The sequence below is a fragment of the Pan paniscus genome, chromosome 11, assembly GCF_029289425.2.
Source record: "Pan paniscus chromosome 11, NHGRI_mPanPan1-v2.0_pri, whole genome shotgun sequence".
NCBI classification, from domain to species: domain Eukaryota; kingdom Metazoa; phylum Chordata; class Mammalia; order Primates; family Hominidae; genus Pan; species Pan paniscus.
Window position 1 is genome coordinate 112,370,116 of NC_073260.2, and position 19,245 is coordinate 112,389,360.

A 19,245-nucleotide genomic window follows, 5' to 3' on the forward strand; every position below is an offset into this window, starting at 1 on the left:
TTACACATGACAGGGTACTCTACACCAAACTTACATATAACCATAAAATAATATTCTAAATAAAATACGGGTAATTTAATACAGAATTATATTAAAAGAATTTTGTGGTGTGATTTAGAAAGTGTTAATATAAGATAGAAAAGATTATCGAGATGTGGAAAATGACTTATGTGATTCACTACATTAAAAGATGAATGAAATCTCCTTAGATATGAAAAGATATTTGATAAATTCAATATCAATTCCTGAGTAAATAATGAAACACTTATGAATATAAAATTAAAGGGAAACTTATCATGATAAAAATATATCTTTAGAAATTAATATTAAACATGATGTTTTATATGGATATTTGATATTGATACTTACAGAAACTCTTAAAAACATGACCATTAAAATTATGAAAAACTGAAATCACTAGTATAACATTAAAATGTCCTTACCATAACAAATATGGTAAGAAAAAAATAGATTAAGATAAATAAATATTTAAAAAGAGAAGAAAATTTATGATTTGGCGATGATATGACTATTTAACCCCAAGTTCAAGAGAATATGTATTGGAGTAGCCCTTCAGGAGACACTTTTTCAATGCCTACTCAATGAATGTACATTCACCTTTTAAGAGCCTACTCAAAAGACATGGAATTATTAGTGTTTATATTTACAAATACAGTTGACTCTTGAACAACACAGGTTGAAATATGCAGACCCACTTATATGCAGATACACCCAGTTTTGCATCTGTGGGTTTCCCATCTGCAACTAAACACGAATGGAAAATACAGTATTTGGGGATGCAAAACTCATAGATACCAATGGCTGATTTTTGTATACTTGAGTTCCACAGGCCAACTGCAGAACTTGAGTGTGGGTGACTTTTGGTATTAAAGGGGAATCTGGTATCAATCCCCTACAGATATAGGTAGGCACAACTATATGTTTATTTGAGCAAAGAAAAAAAATCAAGGAAAACGCTAGCTAAATAATTTAATACATCTTTTATATGAAACATGCAGTATATTAAAACAAAGATTTATATGTCTGTGTACCCATAGGACAGAACATTTATTATATAGTGATGAAACGTAAAAGGAGAAATATATGTATATGTCTAATAGAAAACTGTCAGATAATATATATTACATATATAATGGAATCTGAAATTATACTCATTGTTTTACATTTAATTTAGATTAGAATAATTTGTGAAGAATATACTGACAATCTTCATTTCATAAAGGTATGTTAGGGGTTCACATTTTTTTAAGTGCTTCCATTTTTTGAAGATTATGTCTTATTAAAAATAGAAAGCTTAATAATTACATAAAATTTTAAATGGTAAAAAATAATCCTGTTAAAATAAAAAATATGTAAATATAATTTGGATATGCTTTTATACATTTTAAAGTAATAACAGGAACACATTCTTTAAGTTTTAATCAGAACATTTATAAAGCTATTTTTTGGAAACTAGTGTACTATTCCCTGAACTATTCACTTGAATTTTGAGTGTTGCATTATAAATTGAGGATCATATATTTGATAATTGTCTCAACCGAAGAAACAAAAAGTTATAGTTTATTTATTTTTCCCCAGGTCATAATTTATCCTATTTGTCTCAAATTCTCATGCAATACTCAGAAAATATAGTTCTGAAGATGGAAGTATTTGCATAATGCAAAGACTTGTTTTAATCAATTTCCTTTTATTGATCAATGCTTGTATATTTTGGTAGATTTTATCAAAAGAAATTATAACCTCATAGCAAAGAAACTCTTTAATCAATTTTCATGCATCAAATGATAAAATGTAGTTTTGAATTTGAGCAATCACTAGATAATACAGTACCTCTCTAAATAAATGTTTATATTATTTTTGTTGATAGGCATTCCAGTAAATTTTCCAGAGGAATGGTTGAAAACAACTTTTGTTTCTGAAGCCTCAAACTTCCAACATAATTATGGAAATAGAAAACTCAAAGTCCTAAACAGAATGGGGTGCAGATTGGGGGTGGCATGAATTAAGAAGAGAGAGTAAGAGAGTCTATTCCTAATATCATATCCAGTCAGGGTTTTAGTTTTTAGTCTGAGACAGTCAATTTATAAATGAAAGTATGCTTTTAATGTTATATTCTAATTTCATGAATTCATCTGCATTTTACAAACTCAAGTCCGAAGAGCTATATAAATTGAATCATATTCTCATTGTTAAAAACAGAATTAAGGGAGAAGAGACAGTACTTTTTGTTATTTATCCAACTAAATAGTAGGTTCATGTTATTTTTAAGAATCTTTTTTTCTCTGACTTCAGGAAGGCAAACCATTTATTTGATTCATCGCTGTCAAGAACACTTCTCTGGAGATAATTCACTTGCTCTGGATATAGAGCAACGTGTTTTCAATCCTTTGTACAGTTTCCCTAACAACCCAGAATTTATTCTTTTACCTGTCACTTCTAGGATGCAAGCAACTATTTTCTATAACTATGAAAGGCTTCAGAATGCCTAGAGGGCCAATGGTTAATGTCAATCAGACTACCTGATGGTGCCCATATGTCCAAGGTATTATGTGGATAAGAAAATTGGGAAAAGAATTTAAAAGAAGAAAGGAAGTGATATCAATTGTCATAAGTTCAGCAAGCCGTGGGCAGGGTATATGTTTTTAGGTTGAAGATAAGTTAAGGCTATATTCAAGTTATGAAATAAAAGCTGACAGAATACACTTCAGATAAGACAGATTGAGGAGACCAGCATGTATGCCAAGCCCAAAATATTTTGTGTTACAATGTCACTTCTCTTCAGATTGCTCTACATATTAGAGTATCTCTTACCACGTGATGAAATACTCATATAAGAATGCAGGACAATTATTGCCATATCAGTAAGGATTCTTACAATTTTATTTTGTTAGTGAGAGAAAATTTCATTCAAAGTAAAAGAAAGAGAGAGAGAAAGAGAGTCGGCAGTGAGTCGGGAGCTCACTAGCTTAGGAACCTGAAAATTCATGGGTATATTCAATTTTACCCATCACCACATATTAAGGGCTTGTTCAGGCTCGTTTCCTGTACATTTCTGGCTGCCTTCTACAAACTTGGTTTCATTTTTAGGTTCCACATGGAAGTCTGTAAAAATTATGAATGTTTTTCTTACAGTCACAAGTTGGTTACAACAATCCAGCCTTACATTATAAAGCCTAAGACAGGCAGAGAAAATTTACGTTTCCCTCCCAGGAACGCAAACAAAAAAAGCCTCTGTGTGCTTCATGGGTTGCTTCATATGCCTACCTCTAAATGGATCATGTCAACAGAAAATAAAATGTGATGCCTCTCAGGCCTAGTTTATTTCTTTCCATACTAGAGTGAAATCAAGTCTAAAAAGAGTAGACATTTGGCATAGGGGGTTGTGAAGGATTGGTGATACCAGAGTTAAAACAACATATAGCTACATGAAGAGTGAATAGATATTGACGAAGCCAACAGATATCTGCAATTTAAATATACTTAGCATTATAAATCACATCTATTAAAGCTGCGTGTACATGTTTGACTCCCCTATATGATTGTGTGACACTACCATTGCCATTTCCCACGTCTAACAGCTATGTTCAGGTGAAGACAGCATTTTTCATTTTCAAATCCAAACTGGGATTTCTGAGAAAGACTCTGATTAGCCCTACTTGGGTTATTTGCTCACCCCTAGACCAGTCTATTAGGTAAATGGACTATCACCTTCAGGTACAGATGATGTATTACGAATATTGTTAGAAATGTATCATGGAGGGCAATTCTCCACCAAAGCCACATGATTAGAAAGCGAATATCCCAGAATAAGGATACTACTGCTCAGGCAAATGAAATAACGTATGTCCACCTGAGTAATTACGTTTGTCCACCACACAGTGCCTGTCATTGTGCCCTTCTCACATTATGTGATCAACAATATTCCTAACTTCAATTAAATCTCTTTTTTCACACTAGGGTATCACATATAATTGTTCTCAAATTGCCACTTCATTTTCAAAATAGTATTAAATTGGGTTGGGAAATTATTTTCATTTTAACCCAACAACTGCTTGCTTATAATGCTGGTTTTCAAAGCCATGGGTTTAAATTCACTTTGAAGTCTTAGTTTTACCTTAATTCAAGACTACCAATTACAGTTCCAACCCAAGCTAAGCATTTCACAAACATATGTTTTGTGCAAAAGGGAAGCTGGGTGTGCAATAAAAAGAATGATTTTTAGCCTTGTGTTGTTCATTATCACTGTTGTACAAAAATTCCCAAAACAGTTGAGAATGGCAGCCTAGACTCATCTTTCAATGTTCTTACTTTACTATATGTGTTTTCATCCCCTAGAGTTCATCAAACGTACTCTTCCCTTCCTTGCCTCTACATGCCTTGCGTAATCATCCCCATGATATTTTCTTTTCTGTCTCCTATTCATGATGAGCTTAATCTGAGTTCTTGTCACATTTTTGAGAAACTCTTGGATGATTTTACTTACATCAATTTTAAAAATCTAGTTCTTCAGTTGTACTAGTCACTTTTCAAGTGCTCAATAGCCACACATGTGTCATAGCTACTGCATCGGGAAAACAAATCAGGTGATCCAATTTAGTCTCATAATGACCCTTGAGATAGATACTACATATTATCACCATTGCATATGAGAAAAATGTACACTTAGATTAATAACAGTGAAACTTTTATGGCACTTACTATATGGCAGGCACTGCTCTTTATGCTTTACAAATACAATGGTATTGCTTGATTTTAATTCTCTCTATGGTATTAAAGAAATTTCCCGAAGTAATGCAATTAGTAAGTGGCAGAGCAGGGATTTGAAACCCAGATCATCTGGTACCTGAATCTGGGATCTTCTTTTTATCTTGCCTTTCTAACTGACTAAAGGGCACTTGAAAGGCTATTCAAGCAGAGTAAAAAAATGAGATTTTCAAAGTCAGTCAGTCTTATTTGATTCAAAAGTAAATGTTTTCAACCTTCCCTGTATTATTGTAGCTCGAATCTAAAATTAATGATATATAGAAATCTTGTAGGGGACAATGGTCAATAGCATGTAGACTTAATTTCCGGAGAAAATCCTCAAAGGCACAAACAGAGATCTCCTTCTTCCAAACTAAGCAGAGCAAACTAAAATATCAGGGAGGCTTCAACTAAGTTCATTGTGCTCAGCATACATACCACTATCCCTTTCTATTTATGTACATGGTACTTAATTTGTGTGTTGGCTTTCTCATCTATAACCTAAGTAGTGTATTGGAACTGGTTTTATAAGGTTGTTTTGCATATTAAATTAAGACACGTCAATAACTTCAAACAGTGCCTGACACCTAAACTGCATTCAATTTATATTAAACAGTTTTTACTATATGATAATTTTATGAATCAGATACTACCACAATCCCCATTCCACCTCTGCCAATAACTTTGATGGGCTTCTACTTGCTCCCTTTTCATGGTGTCTTTAAATATTATATGTGTAATGTGTGGTTAAAAGGACCTGGGGGACAAATTTTCTATGTCATCCTCTTGTAATGAGAGTAAGGTTCTCATCCTTAAAGTAGGAGAGTGACTGAGATGTCAGGCTGTGGCATTGTAGTTTCCGAGTTTGAATCATGGCCTGACACTTTATAGCTGTGTAAACTTGAAAAAGTTATTTATGTTTATTTCTTTTTCTTGGAAGTATTTGATTGTAACTACATCATAGTATTAATATTTTGTGGATTAAATTTAAAAATAAAATCTGCAAAACTAGAATAAAACATAATTGGCTTATTATAATGCCAGATTCATGTTAGTTATTATAGATTAAATGGAGGCTCCCTAAAATCGCATACATACATACACAAACTTCAGATAAATAACTGTATTAGTCAGGGTTCCCTAAAGAGACAGAACTTATAGGATAGATGTATATACAAAGGGGAGTTTATTAAGGAGTATCAGCTCACATTATCTCAAGGGGAAGTCCCACAATAGGTCATTTGCAAGCTGAGGAGCAAGGAAGCCAGTCTGAGTCTCAAAACCTCAAAAGTAGGGAAACCAATAGTGCAGTTTTCAGTCTGTGACCAAAGGCCAGAGAGCCCTTGTCAAATCACTGGTGTAAGTCCAAGAGTCCAAAAGCTGAAGAACTTGGAGTCTGATGTGTGACGGTAGGAAGCATCCAGCACAGAAGAAAGATGAAGGCCAGAAGACTCCGCTAGTCTGCTCATACCACTTTCTTCTGCCTGCTTTATTCTAACAGCATTGGCAGCTGATTAGATGGTGCCCACCCAGATTGATGGTGGGTCTGCTCCTCCCAGTCTACTGAATTAAATGTTAATCTCCTTTGGCCACACCCTCGCAGACACACCTAGGAACAATACTTTTAATCCTGCAATCCAATCAAGTTGACACTCAATATTAACCATCACAACAACTATTGAGCACATTGTATGAACTTAGAACCATGCAAGACACTAAAAAAAATCAATCTTGAGAAATAATGTAACATACTATTATTAGTTAGATGATGATATAACAAAATAATTTTGAACATATTATTGACTTTAGCATTGGAAGACGACTATCCTTACATTATAGTCAAGTCAAATATATTTCTTTAACAGAAGTGAGTTAACACAATTTGTTTCGGAGTATCATTTGGTTCTTGGTCACCTCTTCCTGGCTTGCTCATGTCATTATACCCAGAAGCTTGCTGAGAAATACTGAGTTTAATTGTCAAGCCTATTCATATTCAATTTGCACCTTTAAGGTTACTATAGTGTATAGTTCACACACAGTAATAACATCAGATTTCCTCCATGTGTATACCAGAATCAAGTTTGCAAAAGCACAGAACACTTACGTGTGCATCCATTTTGTGCTGTGTGATAGAAAACCACAGACTGGTAATCTACAAATGACAGAAATCTATTTTCTCACAGTTCTGAAGGCTAGGAAATTCAAGATCAAGGCACTGGCAGATTGAGTTGTCTGGTGAGAATTACATGTGCTAGAGGGGACACATTTAGGCCATAGCATTCTCCTTTTGCCCTTTCCCCTTCTTCCATGTGAAGAAAAAGTGTTCCTTCCTCCAGAGGATGCTGCATTTGAGGCACCATCTCAGAAGAACAGACTGAACCCTTATGAAACAACAAACCTGCTGGTACCTTGAATTTTTGATTTCCCAGTCTCCAAAATTATGAGAGATAAATTTCTGCTCTTTATAAATTACCTAGTCTATAGTATTTTGTTGTAGCCACACAAATTTACTAAGACAACTTACTTTGTATTATTTTGCTGAAAAATACAAAGGAAGATCCAATTAGCTAGATACCCTGCATATACGAAGAGGATCACAAAACTTCAGTGTAAGTCTTTGACAATTTGTGTTTTACTTCTGACTTCAGACTATTTTATAACAAAATTACTGTTTTATACAAAGGTCTGTATCAAGTCAGAACACAACTCATTGTAAATCGTCCTCTAACTATTTCAAGTGTATCTTACACCCTGTCAGGAAAAAGAGGTAGCATAGCAAGTCCTAGCTATCTGGAAGATACATAAATTACATATAAGTTGATAATACTCTAGATTCAGATTGTATGATCATTAAGCACTTTTTAAAATCATTTTTAATGCAGTAAACAAATGGAAAGAAAAAGAAAAGACTAATATGGCATAAATATGTGATCCATAAAACTAATTTCTCAGAATAAATTAATAAATTGTCATTAGACACTTGGCAACAGGTAGTGGGAAATACAACAACTTTGATATACAATAGAAGTAATTATATTACATCAATACTGGCACTATTATCTATGAGCTCTGTATTCATAAAGTATTCGATGAGTCTGAAACTTTGTTTTCTCTTCTATAAAATTTTTTAAAAAGGATTCACCTCACATAATTGTAAAAGTAAAAAAAAAGTAATGTGAAGTACCAGGTAGGTACAGAGTCTGGCACACAGAACCTGAAATTTAAGAAAGTTTGCTGATTATTGATTATGATAAAAATAAGTATTTAGGTCAGAAGTGGTGGCTCACGTCTGTAATCCCAGCTCTTTGGGAGGCCGAGGTGGGAGAATTGCTTGAGCCAAGGAGTTTGAGAACAACCTGGGAAACATAGTGAGACCCCATCTCTACAAAAATAAAACTAGCTGGGTGTGGTGGTGCACACTTATAGTCCCAGCACTCAGGAGCCTGAGGTGAGAGGATTGCATGAGACTGGGAGGTCAAGGCTGCAGTGAGCTGAGATCCCACCACTGCAGTCTAGCCTGGGTGACAGAGAGAGATCCTGTCTCAAATAAATAAATAAATAAATAAATATTTAGTTTATATTTTATTTGAAGAATGAGATATTGGATTTATTATGTTATCTTCCTAGCATTTGGTTCTAGAATTAAAATTGAAATGAGTCTACAGATATGTATTTCACACTGAAAGTAAAATTGCTTTTTGCTGAAAATATAAATTATATATTTTTAAAGAGATAAAATGAATTTAATAACATTTTATATACTGGATATGACAGTCATTTACAAAATTTTCTGGCTTTTTGTGACCTAAAAGTTAAGGTAAAATTTACACAGAGTAGAAATTCTATTCGTTTTAATAAATATATATACTTACATAAATGATAGGCATAGGAGGCAGGGAAACTCTGGGCAGAAGAGAGTAGGTCCACAAGTGAGGGCCCCACTCTCAAGCCTGGAACTGTGGCTTGAGACATACATCCCTGTTTTCCTGAGGTGAGTAAAGTGAGGACATACATTCCTGTTTGCCTGCCCAAATGTTGCCTCTCCCAAAACCAGCCATGGCCTACCTTGCCCCCCATCCTGTGCGCATAAAAACCCCAGACTCAACTTGCAGAGATGAGAAGCAGCTGGACGTCAGAGAATATGGTTGAACATTGGAGAGAAGCAGCTTGATTTCAGGACAGCTTGCCAGCATAGCTTTGGAGAGGAGTTCAACCATACACAGCCAGAATCTGGGGGAAGATTACCTTCCTGCTCAGTCCCCTTTTCAGCTCCCCTTCCCACTGAGAGCCGCTTTTATTGGCAGTAAAATCCTCCTCATTTACCATCTCCAATTTGTTCATGCGACTCATTCCTCCTGGATGCTGGAGAAAAACTTGGGTGTGGGTGCAAAAGGTTGTCACACTGACCCTCCACTAAGTTTTTAACACTTAAGGCATCACGGATGGCAAAGGTAAAAGAGGACTGACTGAAACACTCCTTCTGGGACTTCAGACATCACAGGCACACCCTTAGGTGCTGCCACGGGGCCATTACAGAGTTCATTCCTGCCAGCGCCCAAAAACACTCACCTCAGCCCCTGCGGTCACTTACCTGCATGCTCCCTTCCACAGGAGGTTGAGCACAGCAGGTTTGCGCGAGTGGAGTTAATCTCTGCTAGCACCTTCACACTCCAGTTCCCACCCATGAAGGGGTCAGGGGAATTTCCTGCTTCAGAACCACCACTACAATCAAGATATAGACCATTTCCATCACTTTGGAAAGTTACCTCCTTCCAGTTGATCACTATATACACACAAAAAAGCACCTCTTACTTGTTAATTGACAAATAAAAATTATATTTATTTATTGTGTACAAGATGATGCTTTGAAATATGTACACATTATGTAATGGCACCACTAAGCAAATTAACATGTGCATTACCTCACATCCTTAACATATGCATTACCTATCATACTTTGTAGTGGGAACCCTTAAAATCTGCTCTCTTAATGGTTTTCAAGAATATAATATACTGTTGTTAATTACAGAAGGAATAAATTCAATATATCTATTGTATAACATAGAATATACTGTTCTGATTTCTATCTTTTTAAAATTTTTCTATTGAGCATGTCAGTTCTAGAGACTTTCCAATCAAATGATTTGTACAAAAGGACCATAGTAAACAGATATGATTCAAGGTTGCCATCAGTCAGATGCTAACCCAACAGTCTAGAAGTGATAAAACATTTCAAAATCTTGGCCTGTGGTCATGGTAGTCAAGCTGTATATTTTTATTTTATATCTACTACACAAGAAAAAGTAGTGAATGTATTCCAACAATTATTTTAACTAAGGAGATCATTTTGATGTCTTAGCAAAAGATGTACCTCTGTTTCATCATTGTATGCTTTAAACTACTAGAAGAAACACATTATTTTGTAATAAAATTTTATTTGATATGAAGAATTATTAATTGCATACTTTCTTTAAAAAATGCACTATGTAACTTAAGTTGTAAATTATCATCAAAAATTACTTTAAATAATTAGAAACAGATAATTAGCATTTTTAAACTTTTAGTGGATATTGCAAAGTACAGAAAAAACAGTGTATTTTGAGGACTTTATATAATTATAGATCTTGGGCTAAGGTAGAAGCAAAAATAATTTTTCTTTAAAGTATATACATAGTCTAGGACAGTCAGCTACAAAGAATTGATATCGTATCAATGACCTCTTTTAAATATTTTTTTTGTTTTCACGATAAATGTCAATCCAGAAATAAATGAGCCACCTTTTATACAGTATAATACTGTAATTCAACCATTGTGCTTTGGGCTAAAGGGAAATGTCCTTGATCTTTTAGGTGGATGGTAATTAGTTCCTATACCAAATTCTACCATGGAGTCTTATTAAAATTGATTCTGAATAATGATCCCTATACTTTTATTCCTAGTGTTTGACATGTCTGACAGAATCTCTGAATTTTGCATTGACCAAGATGTCTCTTGGTCAAGTTAAGATGTCTCTTAACTTTTGTCATACTCTAAACCACATTCTTCCTGTCCTCTACTAAGAATTAGTTCAATATATTTTCTAAGAGGCTGAGAAACCACACATACTCAAAAAGGTCATTAATATCAAATAGTATTTATTAATTTTTAATTCAAACAGAGGTTCAAAGCTGTACTAATCAAGTTAATGAGACATAACATTTTAAGGTTTTAGACTGAGACATAAAAATTACATTTTGTGTAGTATGTATGGTAGTTGATGACATATATTTTGATAATTAACAAGAGTTTGGTGATGAAATAAGTTAATGGAAATAATACTTACAGATATGTATTACATTGGAATTTTTTTTATTTTTTATTTATTGTCAAAATAGAAAGACCTACTATTTGATAGCACAATGGGATGACTCTAGTTAATAATAACTTAAATTTATAGTTTAAAATCACTTAAATAATATATTGGATTATTTATAACTAAAAAAATACATGCTTGAGAAGATGGATACCCCATTCTTCATGATGTGCTTATTTCACATTGCATGCCTGTATCAAAACATCTCATGTACTCATAAATAGATACACCTATTATATACCCACAAACATTTAAAAAAATATATAGTAGTGATCACTTATTTTTTTTTCTTTGTCCTCTTTCCATTCTCTTTTATTTATTCATCTTCTCTTGTCGAGTATTTCAGTCCTAAAGACATTGGACGAGGCAGATAAAGACAGGCATCTGTGCCAGAAGTGAGGAAGAGGAATATGACAGCTGAGAACATGGAGTTAGAGCTAAAACAGGATGATGATTGAGTCTACTCAGGGAACTTCTTAGCTTAGTCAGAGCAAGCAAGGAAATGGTCCAGAATAGGTGTCACACCCCAAGCAGACTGAGGACAGAATCCAAATGAGTGGTGGCCTGGTATGGGTGGGTCACAGCCTATACAGGATGATAATGGCACTTATAGAAATTGGTGGCAATAGAGAAGGAAAATTCACCAGGAAATTGATCGAATAAGGAAATGTGTTAAAGATAATGACATCTAAGTACATTGCTTTCAAAACAAGATGTTACAAATATCAAAATAGAGAAAATTAGACTAAAAATTATAATATTGGACTGCGATTGGAGGTATTTCTATGAATTCGTGGTTTTAAAAATATATAGATAAACATTGAAATAAATATAGATGTAAACATCTGTGAATGCATGTATATCTCTGTCCACTGACAGGACCCAGAAGCAGTGACTTTCCAGTGCTAAGGAGCATATCTCACACCCAGATCATGACTTCTAAAACACAAGGACTTAAAAGGAACAAGGACTTTTCTGAGAAATGACTGATTTCCTATGACTGAAAAGGTAAGTACTGATGGAAGAGGTGTCAGAGCTCCAGCATAGGGAAGTGGTTGACTTGAGGCTTGTAAGAAGAATTTACCAACAAGAGTATAGGTTTAAAAGAGGAAAGTTTTATCAGAAAGAATTTTGTGGAAAAGTACAGTGGGGTGCCTTAGAGGGAGGACTAAGCATGAGATGGTGGATTTTCCTTAGGAGCATTTATAAACCTTAAGACAAGAGCTTAAGGGTAATTTGGGCCATATTAGTCACCTGGGTCAAGACAAATGATTACATTTGTAGACATTTTGGTGCCTTAATGTCAGCAAGGAATGCACAATGAGTTTTGATATGCATGCATTCCAGAGATGTATAGAAATTCTGGTTACTTATAGAAGCTGAAATAGACCTGGAACAAGATGCTGACTTTAGTTACCAGAGAAGTTAAATTACTTTAAAATTCCCCAGATAAGGAGTTTTGCCTCCGAATGGCCTATTAAATGGTCACCAGGTAACCTTTGGTCCCTTCTAAATTCCTCAGATAAGGAGTTTTTTTTTTTTTTTTTTTTTGTCTAGAGGGCCTGTTCAATGGTCACTAGGAGATTTTTGCTGTCCTCAAGTACAAGATGAACCTAGGACATATTTTTGTACCAGAGATCAAAGGAGTGCTGAAGGAATAATGTGGACTTGGCAAAATGACACTGGCACCAACTTGAATGCATTGTCCCTGGACAAATCTGGGACAATTTGAGCATCAAAGAAAATTTTCAGTAATGATTTTAATCCATTTAACAAAATAGGAGTCCTATAAGTCCACATACATACAAATAAATGAAATAATTGAAATTTGAATGAGTAGCAGGATATATTAGATGACAGTGGTAATTTACATATTAGAGATTTAAAAAGAGGAAGAAGACATGTTTTGATGAATAGAAGTATGAATACAAATTCAAAAATTAATTCTGAAAATATTACACAAGCGAATTTTAATGTAATATTGACAGTAACATTTATGGAATACTTTGTGTCAGAAACTGTGCTTAATATTTTAGTTTTTATATCATTTTGTCTTGACAAGTATCATAGGTTAGGTTTATTATTTCTCCTATCTCTACATATAAGTAAAAGGAGGCTTGAAAGTTAAAGTACCTACTTAATATGTCAGAGTTATCTAACTCCATTACACAGTGTTCCTCTCTGTATTGTACTATTCTCTATCTCAGAAACAACAAGTGTAGCTTTTTGATACACTTTTGTTTTATATTTGTACTATTGCCTGTGAACCTAAAAAATTTGCGACAAGTCTCAGTTAATTTAGAAAGTTTAATATGCCAAGGTTGAGGATGTGCACCACTGACACAGCCTTAGGAGGTCCTGATGACATGTTCCCTAGGTGGTTAGAGCACAGTGTGGCTTTATACATTTTAAGGAGACACGAGGCATTAATCAATATATGTAAAATGAACATTAGTTAGGTCTGGAAAGGTGGGACAACTCGAAGTGGGGAGGGGGATTCCAGGTCATAGGTAGGTTGGAGATAGACAGTTGCATTCTTTTGAGTTTCTGATTAGCCTTTCCAAAGAGAAAATAAGACATGTATTTATCTCAATGAGTAGAATGATGACTTTGAATAGAATAGGAGGCAGGTTTGTCCTAAGCAGTTCCTAACTTGACTTTTCCCTTTAGCTTGGTGATTTTGGGGGCACAAGATATTTTCTTTCACATTTACCCCCGTTTTTAAAAATAATCTTTTGGAGAAACATTTTAGGAAAAAAAAATGAGTCTTCGGTCCCAGGTTTCATCTAATCTCTCATGGCTAGGATGGTTTACTCCTAGACAGGTAGATCTCGAGTTATTAGGAAAGCTCATTTTTAGCAGGTTGTGAAGTCTCATGTCCTCTGAAGAGAAAATAGGGGGAGGAAGGGAGAAGAACAATAACAACAAAAAAAGAAAATTCCTGGAAAATTAACGTAGGCCACATTACTCTGAAGTCCATACATTAGTAGGCAGGTATGAAAGTGTCTTATGTATGTGAATACATTGCTGTTTTTTTCTTCTGAAGTTTAAGTTGTCTAGATTCAGTTCATAGGCTTTATGAAAGCACAGCTTATTTTTCAGTGATTTCAACTTAGGAAAAAGTGGTAGAAAAAGAAAATAAAGCAGAAAAAAAGAAAATATTATTTTGGAAACTTAAAGCAAGAACAAAATAGAATTCAGTCCAAACTATATAAAAAATTCAAAACATTAAGCAAGATTAGAATCTAACAACAGGTGTACTATAGTTTTGGAAACATAATTTTAATCTCTCCAGTTTCCCATTTTTACTAAAGACAAATCATGGTAGGACCAATTTTCTTTATTAAACTTGGCCAGATTTTTTGTATAAAGTACAGCAAGAATAATTATTTTTCACATCAGCTTTATAAAATTGGCTTTGATGAAACTTTGTGCCATAGAAGAAATCTCAGATATGACTATTTTTAATGCCAAACTCAGCCATGGATTTGTGTCACTAACTATATATGAGTTAGGTAAATTTTTTCTCCTCTTGAGGTTCCAAGACAAACCTGAGGCTCCTGGACCTGTCAGAAAGTGACATTTTTTATTTACCACAGGTCAAATACCCTGTACAGGGACTGTGTAAATGATGAGGCCAGTTTTCCCAAGAGCTTTTATTGACTCCATAAATTAAGTTTGATTCCTTAAAGGAAAGCACACCATTCCAGTAAAAGCCTTGGTAAAATAACCAGTTTCTCCAATTGTGTTTTGTTACAAATGAAAACAGACTCTTATTGCACTTATGCAAATAACTGTATTGCCGTAAGATAACAATACTCACAAATAGTTTCCAAATTCTGGAGAAATCAGGTAGAGAGAAAAAATACACTCCAAATTTTGTTCATAAGAGTATACTAAAAATTGTTAAAAGCTGTCAGTATCTAAAAAGAAAAGTTTCAAGATGGAAAAACAAAAAATAAGCAATGTTTTAAGCAAAAACTTAAAAAGATTATTTCAGTCCATGCAATTAATTCCTGTTCTGCTTGATATTCATGAACATTTTAGCTCTCCCTGAGTCCTGAAAGTTTTTCCTCTATTTTGATGTGACAATCTCCAAGTTTTTCGGAAACCTACTTTCAAGAGCATCCATTAGAGTTTTATAGCTGATTATAAAACCACCTTCTAAGGAGGACCAAGACAACACAACAGTTGTCTGTGGTTGACAATAAGTTTTAGAGAAGCCATAGTCAAAGGCACAATTGACAAGGAAATTTGTTACCTCTGTGGCACACAATAATTTTAACATAAGAATTATGATTATTACTGATAATGTACACTAAGTCCACTAAGTCATATCAGAATTATAGGAGTTTCCCATAATTTTGGAACACAAACTAATAATATATTTATAAAAATACAGCCCAAAGAAAACCAAACATCATTTCATATTTGACAATCCTTCATGTATAATTATGTCATTTTTGGACCTTAGTGAATCTAATATCTTAACAATTTAATTAGGTCAGAAAAATACATAATTTGTAATTTGGTTTTAAACATTTGTCAAATAGCAAAGGTTTAAAACACTTGATAACACAAAACAGAATCACAGGTCATTATAAAATTAGTCATTCATTTAACCAAAGTGATAACTCAAGGATTTCAAAAAAAAAAAAGGCAAAATCCTTCATTCTTTGAGACAGGAGACATAATTTTACAAACAATAAGCATTAATAAAAACAGCATAAAGCCAATTAAATTTGTGTTTCAGAATTTTATAAACTATCTATCAAATTGTAATTGTACCACAAGATATAACTTCCATAAGCCTTTTATAATCTTTATATCCCTTGTTAAGGAGTCAATTAATGCTTCCAAAAAACGTTGTTAATCTGATACATGGGCCCATATGCTGGTCTTTCTTCAGGGTGGCTTCAACATTAATACTTAATTTATAGAGAAACTGAACTTATTTTTTCTTTCAAAATTGGCCCTTACAGTCTCATGCACCCACCTCTTCCACAATAGTCCTTGGGCCTTGAGGAGTTGACTAGCTTTAATTTCTGGACCTGTGTCTCAGGAATGCAGTTTATTTTAATTGGCATCTTTTACAGGGCCTGAAGATGAGGGCTTAATTGCTGTCAATGTTTAAGATTTAGCAGGACTTGGTGTCCTTTTTAGACCCAGGAATCACAGCCTTGTAACTCAATGCCACAAAACTTTAAAGGCACATACCTCAAGACACACGGATGTAATAACCTTAATTTAAAAAATTAAATCTCATTTTTTACAAAGAAAACAAAACTTAATAATAATAGTTTAGGAATTATTTTGATAAAACATAAAATCTGTTAGGACAGTTACCAAAAGGCAAAAGAAAAGGCTTTCTGCAGTGCACAGAATATTATGTTAGAAGAAAACATTTCCTTTAGATCTTTAAGAAAACATGGCTTTTAAAAGGGGAGAGAAAGTTGAAAAAGAGTGAGATGCAGTAAAAGTTGAAATCTGTGTTAAAAAATTAAAATCTCTTATAATTTATTAAATCAACCACTTAAGAAAATTTCCTTGTATTAACCAACAATTTAGTATATGTGTTTATAATTTCCCTTTAATTATAAACAATTTGATCATATAAGAAGGTTTGTTTTTTTTTTAAATAAATCCCCTTATTATGCCTTACATAGACTAGTCATGACATGCTTGAACTTTCTGATTTGTCCTCCACATCCTTCTTCCTTAAACAATCAGTTATTTTAATTTAGGACTAAATTTACCATGCTAGATTATTTTTAATATAAAATTATCTCTCTTTAAACTTTTTCACCACAAAAAACTCTTTATTTTTATAATTTTCTTTATGTCTCTCTTATTTCCTGGTTCTTTTACCTTGTTTTATACATCAGCTTTAAATAAGCTTTGAATTAGGTTAAACTTGTTTACCTTTTTAAAAAAAGACACTTATTTTTTGCAAGAATGTTTTCATACAATATATTTTTATTGAGAAATAACCAAATAATGATATATCTACTATTTAATTTAATATACATTTATATTCTAAATTATGTTTGTCTATGAGTGTTTATTCCATTACTTTTACCTAATTATTTTAGTTTAATTCTTTACCTAAGTTGTTTATGAAAACTGCAATAGTCGTCATTTAAAGTTGTAGAACCACCACTGCAATATGATAACTGAGACAGTGAAAAAGATTTGACCTAACTGACTGCAACTTGCTTTTAATCTCCAAGCTGTCCTTGTTCACTCCTGGGTGTAGGCTGAACTAACTTTGGGAGGAACTTAGCTTATAGTTTAGTTTTGAAACAAAGACAATGACAGTTTTTTCCCCAAACAAACCTTCTTACTGCCTGTGGACTAGACTGCCTAAAGCCACAGGTATAGAAATTATGATAATCTTACTAAATTCAACATGTGGCTATTTTCATTAAATCAATGTCAATGTCTTATTTATTTAAAATTACATAAGCAAAAATCATTTTGTTTGGGCTGGGTTTATAGTTTTGTAACCCTTATTTCAAATTTTGACACCTAATAGAATTTGGCAGGAATAAATATAAAATTGCTTGATTAATAAATGGAAACAAAAATGCTTCCTGACAATTCTTAAGACATTTCTAATATTACATTACCAATAATTTTAAGGCTAGCTAATTTATTACAGATTTTACTTAAGTTAAATAAAGTTGAAAAAGCATTTGACTAGTCTTTTATTTTTTCTTGTTAAAGTATTTGATTCCAGCAGTTTTGTTTTCTTAAGACAATTAGAGTTCTTTATATATGTTCAGTAGTGAAACCTTTTGTATACAACACATAAATACATAGACATATTAGGCATTCCAATAGAATTACATCTTACAGATTCCTAAGACTTTTTTTTCCTATTTTAGACTTGCAAACTCTTGATAACCTGTTTTATTACCATGGCAGTTGTCAGCTAACTAGCCCTAAGTCTGCATATTAAAGGAAACAACTCAAGTGAAAATCAGCAAAATTTACATCATAAGGTACAAAGAGAAAATATGGCAAGCTAGAGGGAAATTAAAACTGATTTTATTGCCAATTGAACATAAAATTATAGAAGTGTATTATAAAGATCTTCAAATATATACATAAGCGTGTAACATACACACATGCACACAATGTTCTATAGCTTCTACTTCAGTACTTTATCCATAAGATAAATACAAATTTGCTGCCTTGCAAAAAACAAACAAACAAATAAACCAACAAAAAACCTGTTAGACCCAAACAGTGGTTTTTATCTCAGTAGAAAAGGAACAGCAGATTTAAAGCAGGCAGAAAATAAAATAGAAGAAAAGTGGACCTAGGAATGCTATAGTTTGCAGGTCAACCTTAGGGCTCCTTTTCCTTAATGTAAATGTGCACAAAGACTGTATTAGTTCCATTGTATTCTGGCAAGTAGTGGTGCCATAAAACATACAGAGTGCTCAAAAGGGGGTCATTCTTCTTGTTTTCTCCTCATTCTTAGATTACTTGCCTCCCCACCTCCTCATTTTTTTCCTTAAAAGGAGGAACTGAGCTGTGGCCTAGGGTTTTTGTGGGGTGGATCTTTATGTGCTGCCTGTGGGAAAGACTCCATAATGCATCACCCCGGAGTCGTTTCCACCCTCTTACATGTCTCAGTTTCTCTCTCCAGAGGTCTGTGACCTCTGAGAGGGTTCAAAGATCATGTAATCAGCCATTATATCTATTTTCTGGATGAGCCATTTTTAAAATTATTTTTTGTTGGGGATTTCCCTACAGAGCTACTGCACATCACTGGGGGTCAGCTTCCCAGACACTTCCATAAGGCTCCCAAAACCAAGAGACAGCTTTCAGCTGGAAGGAGCAAATTCCCTCAAAAGCTGAGAAAACTCAGTATCTCATCAACCTATGAAAACAACAGTTCTCTTCCTCATGCAAATGTGCATGGAAAAACCAAATTAAGATTAATTTTGGGAGGAAAAGCAATAGAGAATACCCTTTAGAATGCATCTGTGAACTGGAATTAGGATTTTTAAACAACAACTTCCAAGGAGAAAAAAAAAAAAAAAAGAAAAAGCAGACAAGACTACTTTCTGTAAACTTCTCCGCTACTTGTAACTTTGTAGCTCTCATCCGCCATTATA

At 33.6% G+C, this 19,245-nt stretch overlaps 1 protein-coding gene and 1 long non-coding RNA gene across 3 annotated transcripts in view; one reads left to right on the forward strand and one right to left on the reverse strand.

Annotated features, from left to right (window-relative positions):
- TYRP1 (tyrosinase related protein 1) overlaps positions 1–19,245 on the reverse strand; it is a 1,170,479-nt gene that overhangs the window by 544,941 nt on the left and 606,293 nt on the right. The window lies entirely within an intron of this gene.
- The window catches only part of LOC134728548 (uncharacterized), a 62,071-nt gene that overhangs the window by 804 nt on the left and 42,022 nt on the right, over positions 1–19,245 (forward strand). The window contains exon 2 of the long non-coding RNA XR_010109067.1: positions 11,996–12,124. This is a non-coding gene — a long non-coding RNA (uncharacterized LOC134728548). The remainder of the gene's footprint in view (positions 1–11,995; positions 12,125–19,245) is intronic.